Source organism: Mastigoproctus giganteus, chromosome 6 (assembly GCF_048544385.1).
Source record: "Mastigoproctus giganteus isolate SK-2022 chromosome 6, ASM4854438v1, whole genome shotgun sequence".
NCBI classification, from domain to species: Eukaryota; Metazoa; Arthropoda; class Arachnida; order Uropygi; family Thelyphonidae; genus Mastigoproctus; species Mastigoproctus giganteus.
In genome coordinates this window covers 66,990,372-67,008,316 of record NC_143580.1, presented here as the reverse complement: position 1 = coordinate 67,008,316, position 17,945 = coordinate 66,990,372, and the positions used below count along the sequence as shown (strand labels likewise).

The following is a 17,945-nucleotide window of genomic DNA, read 5'->3' as shown; positions in this document are numbered from 1 at the left end:
TTATTTTACAAATGAAATCCTAAATGCACAATTATTGAGTATCCAGAGCCCAAACTACGGAGGGGCGAATGGGGCCCCATTCCCTGCATTTTAATGACGCAATCGATCAGTTATGTATTTTAAAATTGCTTCATTTTTGATTTAATTACAGTCGGACCTCTGTTTTTCTCTTCTTTATACCGAATTTTTTTAAATTCCCCTTGGTAATTACATTTAAAATACAGTAGTTTCCGCAGAATGAAAATTATTTCCGTGTAAAGAACAGATTAGGAGAGACAACTTTGTATGCATTGTTCTCATCTCTGGCCTTTAGGTAATTAGAAAGCACGAGTTAAGGGTGAAAGGGATTACCATTCCACAACATTAGTGGTGTCCGTAAAACTTATGCAGCCAAATTCCGAGAAGTTGCGCTAGTCAATATGCTTTCCATAGCCAGTCAGAGGATTATGAAGATACCCGACATGGATAATAGCCTCTGGTCAACCTGTGTTGTGGTTCCCCTTTACTCCGACAAACGGGCGTATGTTTTTCGGAGAAGTGAGTGATCCACGCCTTCCAGTAAATTTCTCCTGTCTATGTTTACATGTTCACAGTAGCTGAATATCTGAGTGATTCCAATATTTTGCACAGTATTCAAAGAACTAGTGACAGTAGCAACGTGGGGGGGGGAGATTGAGAAAACTAAGATTTTATATAAACTTTAAGAAGATGAAATGTTGACAGATTTTGAAACTTTGTCGAGCCTTTCACTGCGTAGAAAATGTTCTAAAATATAATGGCATACAGGCAATAATTTAAAAAAAAAAAACCATTACCAATCTCCAAAACACTAGTGCGAATTAAGGATGATTGCTAAAGAACTTGATGTGGAAACTACAAAGATCAGTCGTGTTCGGGCTACGAAGAGCATCTTGTAGCTTGCGAATGGTAATTGCGGGTTAAGGGAATTATCCTGCATTGTGCAAACATTTTAGATCAGATGCCGCCATAGCCTAGTGGTCAGGCGCGCGAGTGCATAAGTACACGTGCCTTGAGTGACCGGGTTCAAGCACCCTGACTGCTGAATACAGTGCTGTTTCTTGTATTCTGACTACCTTGTGAACTCCTCTGACGGTATGGTTGCCCTGGAGTATAAACAGGAAATTTATTTTTATTTGGGATTGTTAAAGCGACTTTTAAATCTGGAATTTCTTAACCATTTAGCATTAATGATTGACATCCTGCAGGAGATCTCTTACATTTCAGAAGCTTTACAGATTCACTATGGCAAAAGCAGATAAATTAATTATTCGAACTATCAATGCTATTGCTAATTTCAAAAGGTGATATAGTTGTACACGTTGGCACTAATGATATCAAGAGTAGGAGACCGGCAGAATTACTTATTAAGTACAGGTCACTGTTGAAAAAAAGCCGTGAATTAGGGTTGAAATTGAAAGTGTCTGCAATTCTGCCCAGACACGATAGGAGGGAGTATATGATGAGAGCCTTGTCGATCAATTCGGCCTGGAAAGATTGTGCAAGGCTCAAGGGGTAGAATATTTCTCAGCCTGGACTGTACTTGTTAACAGGAGAGACTGCTTCTACAGGGATGGGATTCACTTAAATAGAAAGGGTGCAAGAATGTTTGCTGATGCTATCGAGGCAGTGTAAGGTGGGTTAGAAAACTGCTAGCTTGGGGGTGGATACAAAGACTAATAGATTAACAATAGCCACTGGCAGAGGTGAAAGTCATTCTTGCACTGCTTCTATTAGAATGAGCAGGAGCCTGAAAAACAAGATGCAGGATATTTCAGAGCCTGCTGGGAGTCATTGCAGTACAAGTAAACACATGGGTTGTGTTAGGGTAGCTAAGAATAGAAACAGGTGCATGTATACTTGCGTGTACACCAGGGCTAGGATTTTGGTAAATAAAATTGATGAATTTGAGGTATTGCTAAAAGCATCAAAGGTGTATATTGTTGGGATATAAGAGACGTGGTGTCACACAGATATAAGGAATGCAGAACTGGAATTTGGGGAGTACAACGTCTACAGATAGGAAGGGAGGAGGGGTTATGCTATTAGTTAAGAAACACATAAAATCCAAGGAAGTGAAGCCAGTCGACATCGCTGGACAGTGCAGTGTCGAGTCAATTTGGTGTGACATAAGCATTGGGAAATCAAAATTGAGAGTAGGAGTGTGCTATAGGCCTAAGGACTCTGATGAGTATAATAAGAAACTGTACAGGGAAATAGTGGGCCTGTTCATCAGAGAGTCTTATAATGGGGGATTTTAATTTCCCAGATATTGACTGGAATTTGTGGGTTGGTCACTCACACACTAGCAAGGCTTTTGTGGATTTATTGGATGATTGTTTTCTACATCAGCATGTTCGGGAGGCATCTAGAGGGAGTAATACTCTTGATTTGATTATCAGTTGTGATTCTTCATTCATTAAGAATCTGCAGATAAAGGAACCACTAGGTGGCAGTGATCAGTGTGCTGAAGTGGGATTTACTCAAAGAGGTAACTACCATTAAGGGTAAAGGGAAGGGTTATTGCTTTCGTAAAGGCGACTACGATGGTCTGAGACAGTATCTAAATTCTATACAGTTGGACCATCTGATGATGTCACCAACAGCAAATTCAAAATGGGAAGCATTCAAAGAACTTATCATGGAAGCTACTAGGCTTTACATACCAACTAAGAAATATTGTACAAGGTTTAGGCCTAAATGGATGTCAGATGAACTAATGAGACATATGGCATAGATGAAAAATGCATGGGATACATACATATTAGCACGTGACACAGAAGCCTATGATAGATACAAGTTGATCTGTAACCAAGTTACAAAGGAGGTTAGGCAGGTGAAGGCAGATTATGAGAAATCTTTGGCAAGGTATGCAAAGAGTTCTTTACTTATGTAAACTGTAGAAGGAAGGGAATGAATCAGATTGGTCCACTTGATATCGATGGGTCAACTGTTGATGATGCTGCTCAGGTAGCTAGCAAACTAAATGAATATTTTGCATCGACATTCACACATGAGGTGTTATTCAGTGAGGGGGAATGCTAGAGATGTATTCTACTCTGGCAGTAAGCTAGATAATCTTGTAATAACTGAGAGTAAAGTGGATATGAAATTGTTGAAGATAAACACAAGAAAGGCACCTGGGGTGGATGGGATCTATCCAGTTATATTAAAGGAGGCAGCAAAGGAGGCAGCAAAGGAAGTAAGCAAACCGTTAGCCATAATTATGAGAGCTTCCTTGGACTCAGGGGAGGTACCCACAGACTGGAGATGTGCAAATATGACCCCAGTTCACAAAGGAGGATCAAAGGCTGACACAAGTAATTATAGACCTGTGAGTTTAACTTCTGTTCCCGGAAAATTAATGGAGGCACTGGTTAAAGAAGCACTGCAGGATCATCTAGACAAGACTTCAGTTATAGCTTGGACACAGCATGGTTTTGTTAAGGGTAAGTCTTGCCTGACCAATTTGATTGGATACTATGATGCAGTCATAAAGGAACTGGATGCAGGGAATAACTTTGATATTATATACTTGGATCTTAGAAAGGCCTTTGATGCTGTTGCACATGGAAGACTGTTGCACAAATTGGAGCAGTGTGGCATTGGAGGTAAATTGCTGCTATGGATAAAGGGGTGGTTGAGAGGGAAAAGGCAGAGAGTGGTAATCAATGGACACTGCTCATCGTAGACTAATGTTATTACTGGAGTCCCTCAGGGTTCAGTGTTGGGTCCATTATTGTTTTCTGTATTTATAAATGATATTGATGATGGTATATCAAGCTTAATGTCCAAGTTTGCAGACGATACAAAGGTTGGCAGGGTTGTCAAGGACACTACTGACACTATGCTGCTGCAACAGAATCTGGAAAGGTTGAGCAGATGGGCTGAGAGGTGGCAAATGAAGTTTAACATTGACAAATGTAAAGTACTACATATGGGAAACAGCAACCGTAGAGCAACGTATCAACTCTGTGGTACTACACTGGCAGTGGTAGAGAATGAAAAGGACCTTGGGGAATTGTGCAGGCAGATATGAAGTTCTCTGAGCAGTTCATACGGGCTACAAGGGTAGCTCATGGTGTATTGTCAATGATATACAGGAATTTTTCTAGCAGGGATAAGGAGGTGATTATTCCCTTGTATATCTGGAGGCCTCATTTCAAGAAGTATGTAGAGCTGCTGAGAAGGGCAACAAGATTAGTGAATGGAACAAAGGGGTGCTCTTATGAAGAAAGGTGTGAGTTTTGCAAATTACAGAGTTTTGAGACTAGGCACCAGTGAGGTGATCTGATAGAAGTGTATAAAGCTTTGAATGGTTTGAGCATGCTCAGTGCTAATGGAGTTCTTCCTCTTGCTCAGAATAATCACCTGAGAGGGCATAAATTCAAATTAAGGAAAGACAGATGTAGGATAGACGTACGGAAATTTGCCTTTAGCCAGCGGGTAGTTGGTTGGTAGAACAGACTTCCATCCCTTGTCGTGGAAGTTGATAGCCTAAATAAATTTAAGGCTCAGCTGGACAGATATTTCGAACGAACAGAGGGTTGAAGTGGAAGTGATTTTTTTTTTTTTTTTTTTGGCTGGTGCTGCATAAGCTTGCTTTCTTGCATCATATGCCTCTACTAATGCTAATGCTAATTTGAAAAATTCTGAAGGAAAATATGAAGCTAAAATTGAGCGCATGTTGAAGTGGAAAGAATTTGAAGGAATCAAAATCGAAAGTAAGAACAGTAAAATTACCTCGTGACAAGTTATTAAATGCCTTGTTTTATTCTTAAAGGATAAGTTATTAATGCAATGGGGTGATTTTAAATTAAATAAAGAAAATAATCATACCATTAAAAGAAATTTTAAACATATTCTACCAGAAATTGTGGAATTTAAAAGAACTTTCGTCTCGGTGGCAAGACTGTGAAAACCGAATAAGAAATTCGTTTTTTGATAAAATATGAAATAAAAATTAATGATTTTAGTGATTTTGTCGAAGACAGTTTATCTTTAAAATCGAGTGAAATTCCTTTTACAATTAAGAAAGCCAGAAATATCTTTGAAACCTCTGCGATTAGCAGTGCTGAACTGAGCAAACTTTCAGCGTAATGAATAATATCGTGTGAATGAATGATGTTGAAAATTAAACATGTTGCAGATTATGATGACCATACATATAAATGGAAAACCATTGTTTCAGTTTGATCCTGATCATTATGTCAATATTAATAAAGAAGTAAATTTCATATGGCAATTTTTAAAAGAAAATTTTCTTGAATATTTGTGCAATATTTTTTCCATGTAATCTGTGATTTTTGTGTACCTTTTCTAGAACAGTTTGTTTTTTATGTAATATTTGTTTTTATATTCTAGAATGTTTTGTGATAATTCATTATTTGTAATATGGGAAATATTTTTGTTATTTTTTATTCGCAATATTAAAATTTTATCATGAAAAAATATGTATCCATTATATTTCCATAGTTTTAAAAAAAAGTCTCGCGTCTGCCAAGCACGAGCGGTAGATGGTTTTATGTGAAACATCCTTCGAGTCACTATATGACGTCATACTATTCAAAAATTCCCAACAGAACTCGAGATTTCATACTGGTCATGAAAAATGCGTCATATGCTCTAATCTAATCATACTACTAGTGAGTGTCTCACACAGACTAGTTGTCTGAGCGTGGGATACACCTCTGGCAGACGCCACGGGTGACGTCACTTCTGTGACCAATCAGATTTACTCTGTGGGTACCTCTCCCCCCCCTTCAAAAGGATGTTTCACATCAAAAAGTCGGCAAAAGTGCGAGCCCATTGTTAAAATATTCACAGCTCACCACTGTGTATAGCCTAGTAGCTTCCAAGATAAATTCTTTGAATGCTACCCATTTTGAATTTGCTGTTGGTAACATCAGTTGGTCCCACTGTATAGAATTTAAATACAGTCTCAGACCACCGTAGTTACCTTTATGAAAGCAAAAACCCTTCCCTTTACTCCTGATGGTAGTTACCTCTTTGAGTAAATCCCACTTCAGCACACTGTGATCACTGCCACCTAGTGGTTCCTTTATCTGCAGATTCTTAATGCACAAAGAATCACTACTGATAATCATATCAAGAGTATTATTCCCTCTAGTTGCCTCCCGAACATGCTGAAATAGAAAACAATCACCCAATAAATCCACAAAAAGCCTTGCTAGTGTGTGAGTGACCAACTCACAAATTCCAGTCAATATCTGGGAAATTAAAATCCCCCATTATAAGACTCTGATTTACTGGCCCACTCTATTTCCCTGTCAGTTCCTTATTATACTCATCAGGGTCATTAGGCCTATAACACATTCCTACTCTCAATTTTGATCTCCCAATGCTTATGTCACACCAAACTGACTCGACACTGCACTGTCCGGCAATGTCGACTGGTTTCACTTCCTTGGATTTTATGTGTTTCTTAACTAATAGTATAACCCCTCCTCCCTTCCTAACTTGTCTCTCCTTCCTGTACATATTGTACTCCCGAAATTCCAGTTCTGCATTCCTTATATCTGTGTGACACCACATCTCTGATATCCCAACAATATCTGTCTTTGATGTTCTGAGCAATACCTAAAATTCATCAAATTTATTTACCAAACTTCTAGCATTGGTATACATGCACCTGTTCCTATTCTTAGCTACCCTAACACAACCCATGTGTTTACTTGTACCGCAATGACAAGGGGTCAATTACTAATAGATTAAAAAAAAAAAATACTTGATGACAGTGCTTTTTTTGTAAGAAAAAAAGTGCCGGAACTCACATCTTGTTAATCTTTTATTAAAAAAATTATATATTCACTTAACATAAATTTAATTTATTGTATTTAAGGCAAATGTTCATAGTGAATTCCAAAGTTTTTCCAATTCTCATCTGACAAATCTTCTCGACTCCTTTCCTTGCTGTTAGTATCTATGGCCGAATGTCGTCCTCTGAGTAACCACAGATCAACGTACTTTGAAGGATTGAAAATTTCAGAGGTGATCCGACAAGTTTGATGAACAAAAGTGTTGAAATTGTCTTAGTCTTCAACGAAGCTCTTGTTGGGGTGGCAATTAGATTCATCTGCAAAAACCTGCATTCACTTGAAGAAATGGGAATGGTATTCAGAGTCCGTATCAAATGCAACAGTTTTTCTGGATATATCTTTGTGGATTCCGAGAATGTATTCACGGAATCCACAAATCATTTCTCTTTCATTTAGTTGCAGTCTGATTGACAAGTTCTAATTTCCACTTCTCCAAATGTCAGTTGAGTATTAACATCTTCAGGCCAACGTTTTTGATCAAGTACGTGAGACCAATACGCCAAACCAATACGTCTTTGCTATCAAGCAATCTTTTTTCGATTGACTCTTTCAATTTTGTATAAAATGTACTTGGGTCAATGGGAAGATCCTTTCCTGAATCTTTTTCGTGAAGTAAAACTCCATGAAAGCGAACATCACGTACAGCAGCAACAGTGCATTTATAATAGGGCCCAAAGTTCTGTCTTCTTTCTTCAAAAACTACCAGTATTTTTATTTTCTTATTTGCCTCATACAGTTCCACGTTGCAGTTCTGTAGGTCCAAACTTAATTCTGATAATTCTTGGAGAGCATCACACATCAATCCTAGGTCCAATAAAAATTCTGTAGATGTGATTTTTCTTTTTAAGCCATCATAAGTGCATTTATCATTTTTATCTCTTGTAGGATCATGCATTGCTTCTTCAAAATGATACACAAGGGATTCAACATTCCACACAGCCTGTATGCAAAGTAGATGACACCATCTAGTTTGCATACAGGCAAACTAGATGGATTCTTGCAATTTTCAGCAGCTCAGCCCCCAGTAATTCTGCACATAAATGCAATTCTCCGCTATTCTTTGCCGAAGCATGGTATATGACGTAAAGTTTATCAGTAAACGATTTGAATCTATTTATTCCTGAAGTTTCCTTGATGGCATCACCTACTGATAATTCTAGTCTGTGATTAGCACAATGCCAAACTATAATATAAGGAAAATGTTCTGACAGCAATTTTTTCGACAGCAACTCTGACAGCAACTCCACTTTTACACCCTAACATCACAGCAGTGCCATCACATGCCAGAGAAACCAAATATATTTTTAAATAATCTTCTGTCATTCCATAAGAGTGAAGACATTGGAGTAAGGAATCAAATACTCCTGCCGTTACTTTTTCATGTTCTACCAAGTCCAAAAACAAACTTATCGGTGAATTCATTTCCAACACCTTCGATACAGCATCGAACATATACTATGAGGGTAGTTTTTTGCTTATTGTGGTTGATTCATCAATTATCAATGAAATTTTATTATTGGCTTGAACAATTTCTTTAACCACAGTTTTCCTCATTTCTTCACTTATATGATTAACAACGTTAATACACGCATTTGTAGAATGAAGAATACAACCCATTTCAATTCCATTCAGTTCTTGTAGATCAATTTCATTTTCAAAATGATGGAATGATTGATTTTCCTTTGCTGCTTTATATGCAGTTTGAAACGTTTTTGCAGTTATTATTTTTTCATGAGGTAATGAAGTTAAAAAAACATTCTCAAGAGTCATTTTTTTGCTTTCAACAACTATTTTTAATGCTGCTTTATATGCAGCAGATTCTCTGTGATCAAAAATTTTTTTTCGAAGTGAGCTCAACTGTTGCTTCCTATCTTTGCCAGAATAGGTTATCTCATTGTTCGTCCATTCTTTGGAAAGTTTCATTCCCATTTCCATTTCAACTCCAAGAGTTCCAACTTTTCTACAAGGCGTACAGCCAAGTTTCATTTTGCAAACACAGACCCATTCATTTTTCAAGCAAAACTCATTTTTTTTTAATCATAGGTCCAGCAGTCCGGCCAGTCATTTGTAGTTTGGCTTTGCTTCTCAAGATGAGATTCAGAAATATCAATAGGTGTTGTTATTTTCATGTGTTCTGTCGTTGTGTCTGTTAATATTCTGGCCTTTTTTATTAGCAGGATCGGTGGTTGAGAAGTAATTAGTAAATTTTTTTCATTTTTTTTCATTTTTAAAAATTTTTTAAAGATTTTCAATTCACCAATGATTTTTTAAAATAAAGAAATTATTTACCTTTCGCACATAGTCAATCACTGTACACACACCCACACACGTCAGTTGTGTAATGAAACATAACGGTCGCCACCTGCAGTAAGCACTCAGCGTGCGACCACACAACCCATCACAACCAGCGCGGACGAAGTATGCATGCATCGGACTTGACACACAAGCAAGCCCGCATGCACCATTTTAATGATTTTGCCGCTGACCTGCTATGCTCGACAGGGCGATTCAAGTCCATGTGGACCAAACATCAAATTTTCAAAAGTTACTTTTAAAACTTGGAAAATCTGTCAAAAAAAGGTGCCGGAATGCCGTTCTGGTGTGTTCTATGACAAAAAAAAAAAACACTGCTTGATGAGAATCAACCGAAAGTCCAAGTTGGCTTTACGGCAGGATTCTCGACTGTGGATCTCCTTCACGTAATATTATAGCTAATTGAGAAAGCAAATGAATACAAAACACCATTATGCCTTGCATTTGTGGATTATGAAAAAGCATTTGACTCCATACATCATAAGGCAATGTTTCGGGCACTGAAAAGACAAGCCATAGATACCCCATACGTTATGACTTTGAAGAAAATATATGAGAACACTACCTCCTTTATTAGACTAGACAAAGAGAGTAACATATTTAAAATTGAGAAAGGAGTTCAATAAGGAGACACATCTCCGAAGTTGTTTATTGCTGCCCTTGAAGCTTTCAGAGGATTAGACTGGTCGCAGAATGGGGTCAATGTGAATGGAGAGTACCGAAACCATTTATCATTTGCAGATGACATTGTGTTTCATAAGCCATGATACCAAAGGATGAGCAAAATCTTAATCAGTTATGCAGAGTTAGTAAGGATTTTGGACTAAAGATGAATATGGCTAAAACAAAAGTAATGATGAACAAGTATGCCACAGAAAGGGAAATAATGATTGAAGGAGCACTAATTGAAAAGGTGGAGTCATATACTTATCTGGGACAAGTTATTAGTTGTAATAATGATAAATGGCTGGAAATCAAGAGAAGAATAAATTTTGGATGGATAGCATTCAAGAATATCCCAATTTGTCTGAAACATAAAATAATGAACCAATGTGTACTCTCCACCATGACTTATTGAAGTGAAACTCAATAAGTCATGGTGGGCAATTTTGGGCACTCACCAAAAGAATGGAAGAGAAGCTGAGAACTGCACAGCGAAGAATGGAACGAATTATATTGGGAATCAGACTGTTAGATAAGAAGAAAAACGCATGGATTAGGCAGCAAACGGAAGTAAAGGACATACTTATGAAAACTAAAGAACTAAAATGGTCTTTGGCAGGACACAGTGCAAAGACAAGATGACAGATGGACTAAAAAAATAACTGAATGGTACCCAAGAGGAGCTAGAAGAAAACCTGGAAGACAACGACAGAGATGGACAGATGAAATTCATGAGTTTATGGGTAGAAAATGGATGGCCATTGCAAAAAACAGAAAGAACTCGAAAGTAGCTGGAGAGGCCTTCATCCTACAGTGGATTGAAAATGGATGATGATGAAGAATCCTGTCACAAACAAGGTTAGGAAAGTGAAGGCAGATTGAGAAATCTTTGGAAGAGGATGCAAAGATAAACAGCAAAGGCTTTACTTATGTAAACTCCAGAAGGAAGGGGATGAATCAGATTGGCCCACTTGATATGAATGGTTAGACTGTTGGTAGTCCTGCTCAGGTTGCTGACAAACTGAATGAGTATTTTGTATCTACATTCACGCATGAGGAATTCTGCAGGGAAGTGGAGGCCACTTCCCTACATTTAGCTCCCTGATAGTGGAGGCCACTATCATGGAGCTAAATGATTTTGTAATAACAGAGAGGAAAGTGGAGTAGAAATTGTTGAAGTTAACCATAAAGATGGCTTACATAAAGATTTTGCACTACTTTTTGCCCTAATTTAATGTGACTGGTTGTGTCTCGGTGATGTTAACATGCATTGGCTTTCACTTATTACAGTTGATAGCTGTTCTCCTTCACTCTGTTTAGCTTTCACTAATCACGATAGATAACTGGGCATCTACCATTTTAGCTGGATGTTAAAAATGAATATAGTATAGTTGTATACATATACACAGTATACATGTGTGGTATTTAACATAACTTTAGCCTTTAGTGGCAAATGATGCACGAAGCCTTCTTGCATCATTTGCCGCTACTAATATTTTGCTGAAAACTTGAATTTTAAAGGAGAAAAAAGTTTACTGAGTGCACAAATGAACATTTTTTTTTTTTTTTTCAAACTTTAATAAAAAATACACTAATACAGTAAAAATAACAACAAAAAAAAGCCAAAATCGGTATGAAAATGAGTCCTGGATCCTGCATTCAACTGGAGCCATAAAACTAGTGAATAGTCTACAGCTCACATATAAAGATTGGGTTAGAACAGGAGAAACAGTATTAGGATAGTCACTTTTCCAAGAATTGAGACTGTGTAATACTAAAAAAAAAAAAAACTGTATCAAAGTAAAGGTCCAGAATTACTGGCAGGTTCTATGTACTTCCTCTACTGATATTGGTATTAGTAGTGACAAGTGACGTAAGAAAGCAAGCTTATACAGCATCAACAAAAGAAAAAAAAATCCCATTAACCTATTCATCTCCTCCCATACTCTGTCTAGTTCTTTGAATTTATTCAAACTATCCACTTCCACAACAATGGATGGAAGCTTGCTCCAGCAATCAACCACCCATTAGCATTAGTAGAGGTATATGATGCAAGTAAGTAAGCTTATTCAGCATCAGCCAAAAAAATAAACCCCTCCTATTTCACCCATCCATTTTCTCCAAATGTTTGTCTAGTTCTGCCTTGAATTTATTTAAGCTGTCAACTTCTATGACAGATGGAAGTTTGTTTCCAACAATCAATGACCTGCTGGCTAAAGGCAAAATTCTGCACATCTATTCTACAACTGCCTTTTCTCAATTTGAATTTATGTCCCCTCAGGCAAATAATCTGGACAAGAGGAAGAATCCCATCAGCATTAAGCTTTCTCAAACCATTCAAGGCCTTATACACCTCAATCAGATCGCTTCGCAGGTGCCTAGTCTCCAGAGACTGTAATTTGCAAAACTTTAGCTGTTCTTCGTAAGAGCAACCCTTTGTTCCATTCACTAATCTTGTTGCCCTTCTCTGTACTCATTTCTGAGCCACAACACTCTCACTACCTTGTGCCTTTTGCTTTGATGCTGTGGTCTTGAGGCATAATTTCAATACAATTAAAAATATACCACAAAACTTATATCCCAATGCAGTTATAACACTTGCAGAAAGGTCAGGGAATGATCACCGCATATCCCCAGAGCAATATGGCCTTAGTTGTTAATGCTCCAAAAAACCAAAATAACAACAACAACAACTCAATATTCCAAAATGAGCATTTGCAACCTTTATACAACAGTATAAACAGTTTTGGTAAACAAGACAGTTATGGCTCAAATGTTATCAGAAAACAAAATGAACAGTTCACCAGGTGCAAACTAATATTTAGTTGAACCGCCTCTGGCCCTGATGACAGTAGCACATCGTTGAGGCATTGACAGGATCAATTTCTGAAAATAATCAACTGATAGTTCCATACACGAATTATGGCATCCTGAAGTTCAAGAAGGGTCTCTGGTTTCTTTCTGGCAACTGCAGATTCCACGTGATTCCAACATTTCGCCATAGGATTCAGGTCCGAGCTCTTTCCTGGCCAGCTAAGAGTTGTAATGGACCATTCTTCCAACCATTTTTTTCACCTGTAACAAATGTAAACACATTACTGCAGAACTTCTAATGCAGAAATGAAGCTAAAGTAACTACAGAAGTGCCTATTTCGACTTTTCGCCCAATGACAAGTTGCATTGTAGTCCTGAAAGACGTAGTTACTTGGCAGGTTGAAATGTTCTGTAATTGGTGGCAGCAATTTGCCTTCCAATATAGCCAGGTATCCATTGGCATTTACGGAACCTTTTATAAACAGCAAGTGACCTACTCAGTGATACGAAATGCACCCCTATATCATTTGGCTGGTAGGGAATTTCACTGTAGATACCATACAGTCTGGATGGTATTCTTTCTCACGTCTATGGCGAATCATTGGTGTCAGCTATATAAGCCATGCAGGTTGAATTTCTTTTCATCCGAGAAAATTACTGACTGCCACTGCTCCGAGGGTCCATTTGACATGCTCCTTACATCAAATTAATCAGGCCTTTTTCATTTTTTGTGTGAAGAGGGGTTTCTTCTTAGAACGACAAGTCCATTTTTGAAGAGGCATCTTCTGACTGTTACTGCACTTGCTACCACTCCTGTATGTTCTTCCCGTTCTCTTTTCAGCTCAGATGAAGGTTTACAGTTTTTAAGGCATAAGTGCCTCAAAACGCGGTCCTGTTTTGGCATAGAGACTCCTTTGTGTCTGGTTCCTTTTTTTCCTGTCAGCAGAACCAGTATTCTTGAATTTGGATAAAAAATCTACTCACTGTCGTCTGATTACAAGACACTCTATAAGCAATATGACGGGAAGAACATCCTTCCTCACATAAAGCAACAGTAGCACTCTTTCTTTGTGGCGTCAACTGCACGTAACTCGCCATCCTGGCACAAGCAAGGAACGAGTGCAACTCTTGCAGAGTGTGCTTATATAGCTGAAAGTAACAGCTGATGCAATATTATGTCATCACCTATGCATGTCAGTCTTATCTGATGCAATCTGTAAGAAATATTGCCATATACTTACATTATTCTGACGACAATTACAATTTTAAAGGGTGATGCACTTTTTTTGAATGTGTGTGTGTATGTGTTTTAGTATTGAGTTTTATCTTCTACCAAGTTACATTATATGAACTTTGTGGACTCCTATCAAGTTATAACGTTACATTTGTAAAATCTAAGTAGTTATAATAGATAAGAACTTTAACTATCTATTGCTACCCACGTGGGTTCGAACTCTCCCGCTAGCTACCCATGCCAAATCACCGATTCTAAAAGCTCTACGGATATTAGTGTCGTTACGATCTACGTGACAAGTTAAATTATTAAAACATGTAAGTAGTGCTATAATTTATAATCCTCTGCTATACTGATTACACAGCTACAAGTTACGTAGAAACTACCAGTATCTGTTATGTCGATATGAAAACAATGGCGGAAGATTCAAATGCTACTGTCAATTCAATGCCAGCAGGAATTGACTGTGGTTTCTATGCAATTACAAAGCCGTGGAAAGAATAAATGCACCAAATTAATCAGAAAATCACAAAAAAAAACTATACTACTAAATTTAAATCAAAAGTTATACAAAAACAATAATTTCAAATCAATAACTAAAAAAAAAAAAGCGAACTTAGCTGCTTTGACCACGTCTGGCTCCCACTAGCCTTGTCAGCAAACTTGCAGCTGAAGGCAAACTTCCACATATCTATTCTGCAACCATCCTTCCTCGGTTTCCTACCATTGTTTGGTGTATAATGCTTTTATCTGTCTTTGCGCCATAAACCCACCACCAACAACCTTCCTCAGTTTGAATTCATGTCTCCTCATGTGCATAGTCTCAGCAAGTGGAAGAATGCCATTAACATTCAGCTTACTCAATCCATTCAAGGTTTTAAACACCTCAGTTAGATCTCCTAGCACATGCCCAGTCTTAAGATGCTGCAATTTACAGAACTGAAGCCTTTCTAGGTAAGAGCACAGGTCTTTTCCCTTCACCAATCTGGTTGCCTTTCTCTGCACCCATTCCAGCAGCCCCTCATCCTTCCTAAAATGAGCCTTCTGGACTTGTATGTAGTCCTCAATATGTGTCTTGACCAGTGCCTTATAGAATGTGATAATCACATCCTTATACCTGCTAGAAAAATTCCTGTATGTCATTGACAAAACCCCATGTGCTGTCCTGGTATGGTAGCCTGTCTTCACTGCTCAGCGAACTTCATATTTGACTACACAATTAACCCCAGGTTTTTCATTTTCCAGTACTCTGAGTGTAGTACTACTCCGTAGGTATGTCACTCTGTGATTACTGTTACCCATATGCAGTACCTTGCATTTGTCAATTTTAAGCTTCAGTTGCCATTTTTCAGCCGAAATGCTTAATTTATCTAGATCTTGTTGCAGCGGCTTACCTTCATTACTGTCATTTAATCACCCTACCAACCTTTGTATCATCTGTAAACTTAGACATTAAGCCTGGTATACCATCATCAATATCATAAATAAAAAATACAGAAATACTGCTTGATGATTGCCAGTGTTGTTTTTTTTTTTTTTTATTTACTTTCCCTCACGCTTAACTTATTGAAACTGTTGCTTATGGTTAGTTTAGGAAAATGGGGCTCTGTTAATATAATATTTATTTATAATTTACAGTTAAATGAAAGCAATTTGTTAGCTTCATGAAATATTGCACTTTCTAGTCAGCTCAGTATTTCATGAAACTAAAAAATACCATTGATCACAGTTGGTTGTGCCTGCATTACATTGTCAGTGGAACTGACCAGGTGAAATGTTGGTGAGTGATATTAGCATTAGTAGAGGCATTTGATGCAAGAAAGCAAGCTTATGCAGCATCAGCCAAAAAAAAAAAAAAAAAACAACCCACTTCCACTTCACCCCTCTGTTCGTTCCAAATACCTGTCCAGCTGAGCCTTAAACTTATTTAGGCTATCAACATCCACCACAAGGGATGGAAGTCTGTTCCACCAACCAACCACCCGCTGGCTAAAGGCAAATTTCCGCACGTCTATCCTACATCTGTCTTTCCTCAATTTGAATTTATGCCCTCTCAGGTGATTTTTCTGAGCTAGAGGAAGAATACCATCAGCATTGAGCATGCTTAAACCATTCAAGGCTTTATACACCTCTATCAGATCACCTCGCTGGTGCCTAGTCTCCAGACACTGTAATTTGCAAAACTTAAGCCTTTCTTCGTAAGAGCACCCCCTTTGTTCCATTCACTAATCTTGTTGCCCTTCTCTGTACTCGTTCCAGCAGCTCTACATCCTTCTTGAAATGAGGCCTCCAGACCTGTATACAGTACTCTAGGTGTGGCCTGACCATTGCCTTATACAATGGAATAATCACCTCCTTATCCCTGCTGGAAAAATTCCTGTATATCATTGACAATACTCCATGAGCTACTCTTGCAGCCCGTCTGCACTGCTCAGAGAACTTCATATCTGCCTGCACAACCACCCCCAAGTCCCTTTCATTCTCTACCACTGTCAGTGTAGTACCACAGAGTTGATACGTTGCTCTGGGGTTGCTGTTTCCCATGTGTAGTACTTTACATTTGTCAATGTTAAACTTCATTTGCCACCTCTCAGCCCATCTGCTCAACCTTTCCAGATCCTGTTGCAGCAGCATAGTGTCAGTAGTGTCCTTGACAACCCTGCCAACCTTTGTATCATCTGCAAACTTGGACATTAAGCTTGATATACCATCATCAATATCATTTATAAATACAGAAAACAATAATGGACCCAACACTGAGCCCTGAGGGACTCCACTAATAACATTAGTCCACGATGAGCAGTGTCCATTGATTACCACTCTCTGTCTTCTCCCCCTCAACCACCCCTTTATCCATAGCAGCAATTTGCCTCCAATGTCACACTGCTCCAATTTGTGTAGCAGTCTTCCATGTGCAACAGTATCAAAAGCCTTTCTAAGATCCAAGTATATAATATCAAAGTTATTCCCTGCATCCAGTTCTTTTGTGACTGCATCATAATATCCAATCAAGTTGGTCAGGCAAGACTTCCCCTTAACAAAACCATGCTGTGTCTGAGCTATAACTGAAGTCTTGTCTAAATGATCCTGCAGTGCTTCTTTAACCAGTGCCTCCATTAATTTTCCTGGAACAGAAGTTAAGCTCACAGGTCTATAATTACTTGTGTCAGCCTTTGATCCTCCTTTGTGAATTGGGGTCACATTTGCACATTTCCAGTCTACGGGTACCTCCCCTGAGTCCAAGGAAGCTCTCATAATTATGGCTAAGGGTTTGCTTACTTCCTTTGCTGCCTCCTTTAATATAACTGGATAGATCCCATCCACCCCGGGTGCCTTTCTTGTGTTTATCTTCAACAGTTTCTCCTCCACTTCACTCCCAGTTATTTCAAGATTCTGTAGCTTACTGCTAGAGTTGAATACACCTCTGGCATTCCCCTTGCTGAATAACTCCTCATGTGTGAATGTCGATGCAAAATATTCATTTAGTTTGTTAGCTACCTGAGCAGGATCATCAACAGTTGACCCATCAATATCAAGTGGACCAATCTGATTCATCCCCTTCCTTCTAGAGTTAACATAAGTAAAGAACTCTTTGCTGTTTTTCTTTGCATCCCTTGCCAAGGATTTCTCGTAATCTGCCTTTGCCTGCCTAACCTCCTTTGTAACTTGGTTGCATATCAACTTGTATCTATCATAGGCTTCTGTGTCATGTGTTAATTTGTAAGTATCCCATGCATTTTTCTTCTCTGCCATATGCCTCATTAGTTCTTCTGACATCCATTTAGGCCTAAACCTTGAACAATATTTCTTAGTTGGTATGTAAAGCCTAGTAGCTTCCAAGATAAGTTCTTTGAATGCTTCCCATTTTGAATTTGCTGTTGGTAACATCATCAGTTGGTCCCACTGTATAGAATTTAAATACTGTCTCAGTCCATCGTAGTCGCCTTTACGGAAGCAATAACCCTTCCCTTTACCCCTAATGGTAGTTACCTCTTTGAGTAAATCCCACTTCAGCACACTGTGATCACTGCCACCTAGTGGTTCGTTTATCTGCAGATTCTTAA

At 38.3% G+C, this 17,945-nt stretch overlaps 1 protein-coding gene across 4 annotated transcripts in view; it reads left to right on the top strand.

Annotated features, from left to right (window-relative positions):
• LOC150084390 (protein quick-to-court-like) overlaps positions 1 to 17,945 on the top strand; it is a 122,311-nt gene that overhangs the window by 46,135 nt on the left and 58,231 nt on the right. The window lies entirely within an intron of this gene.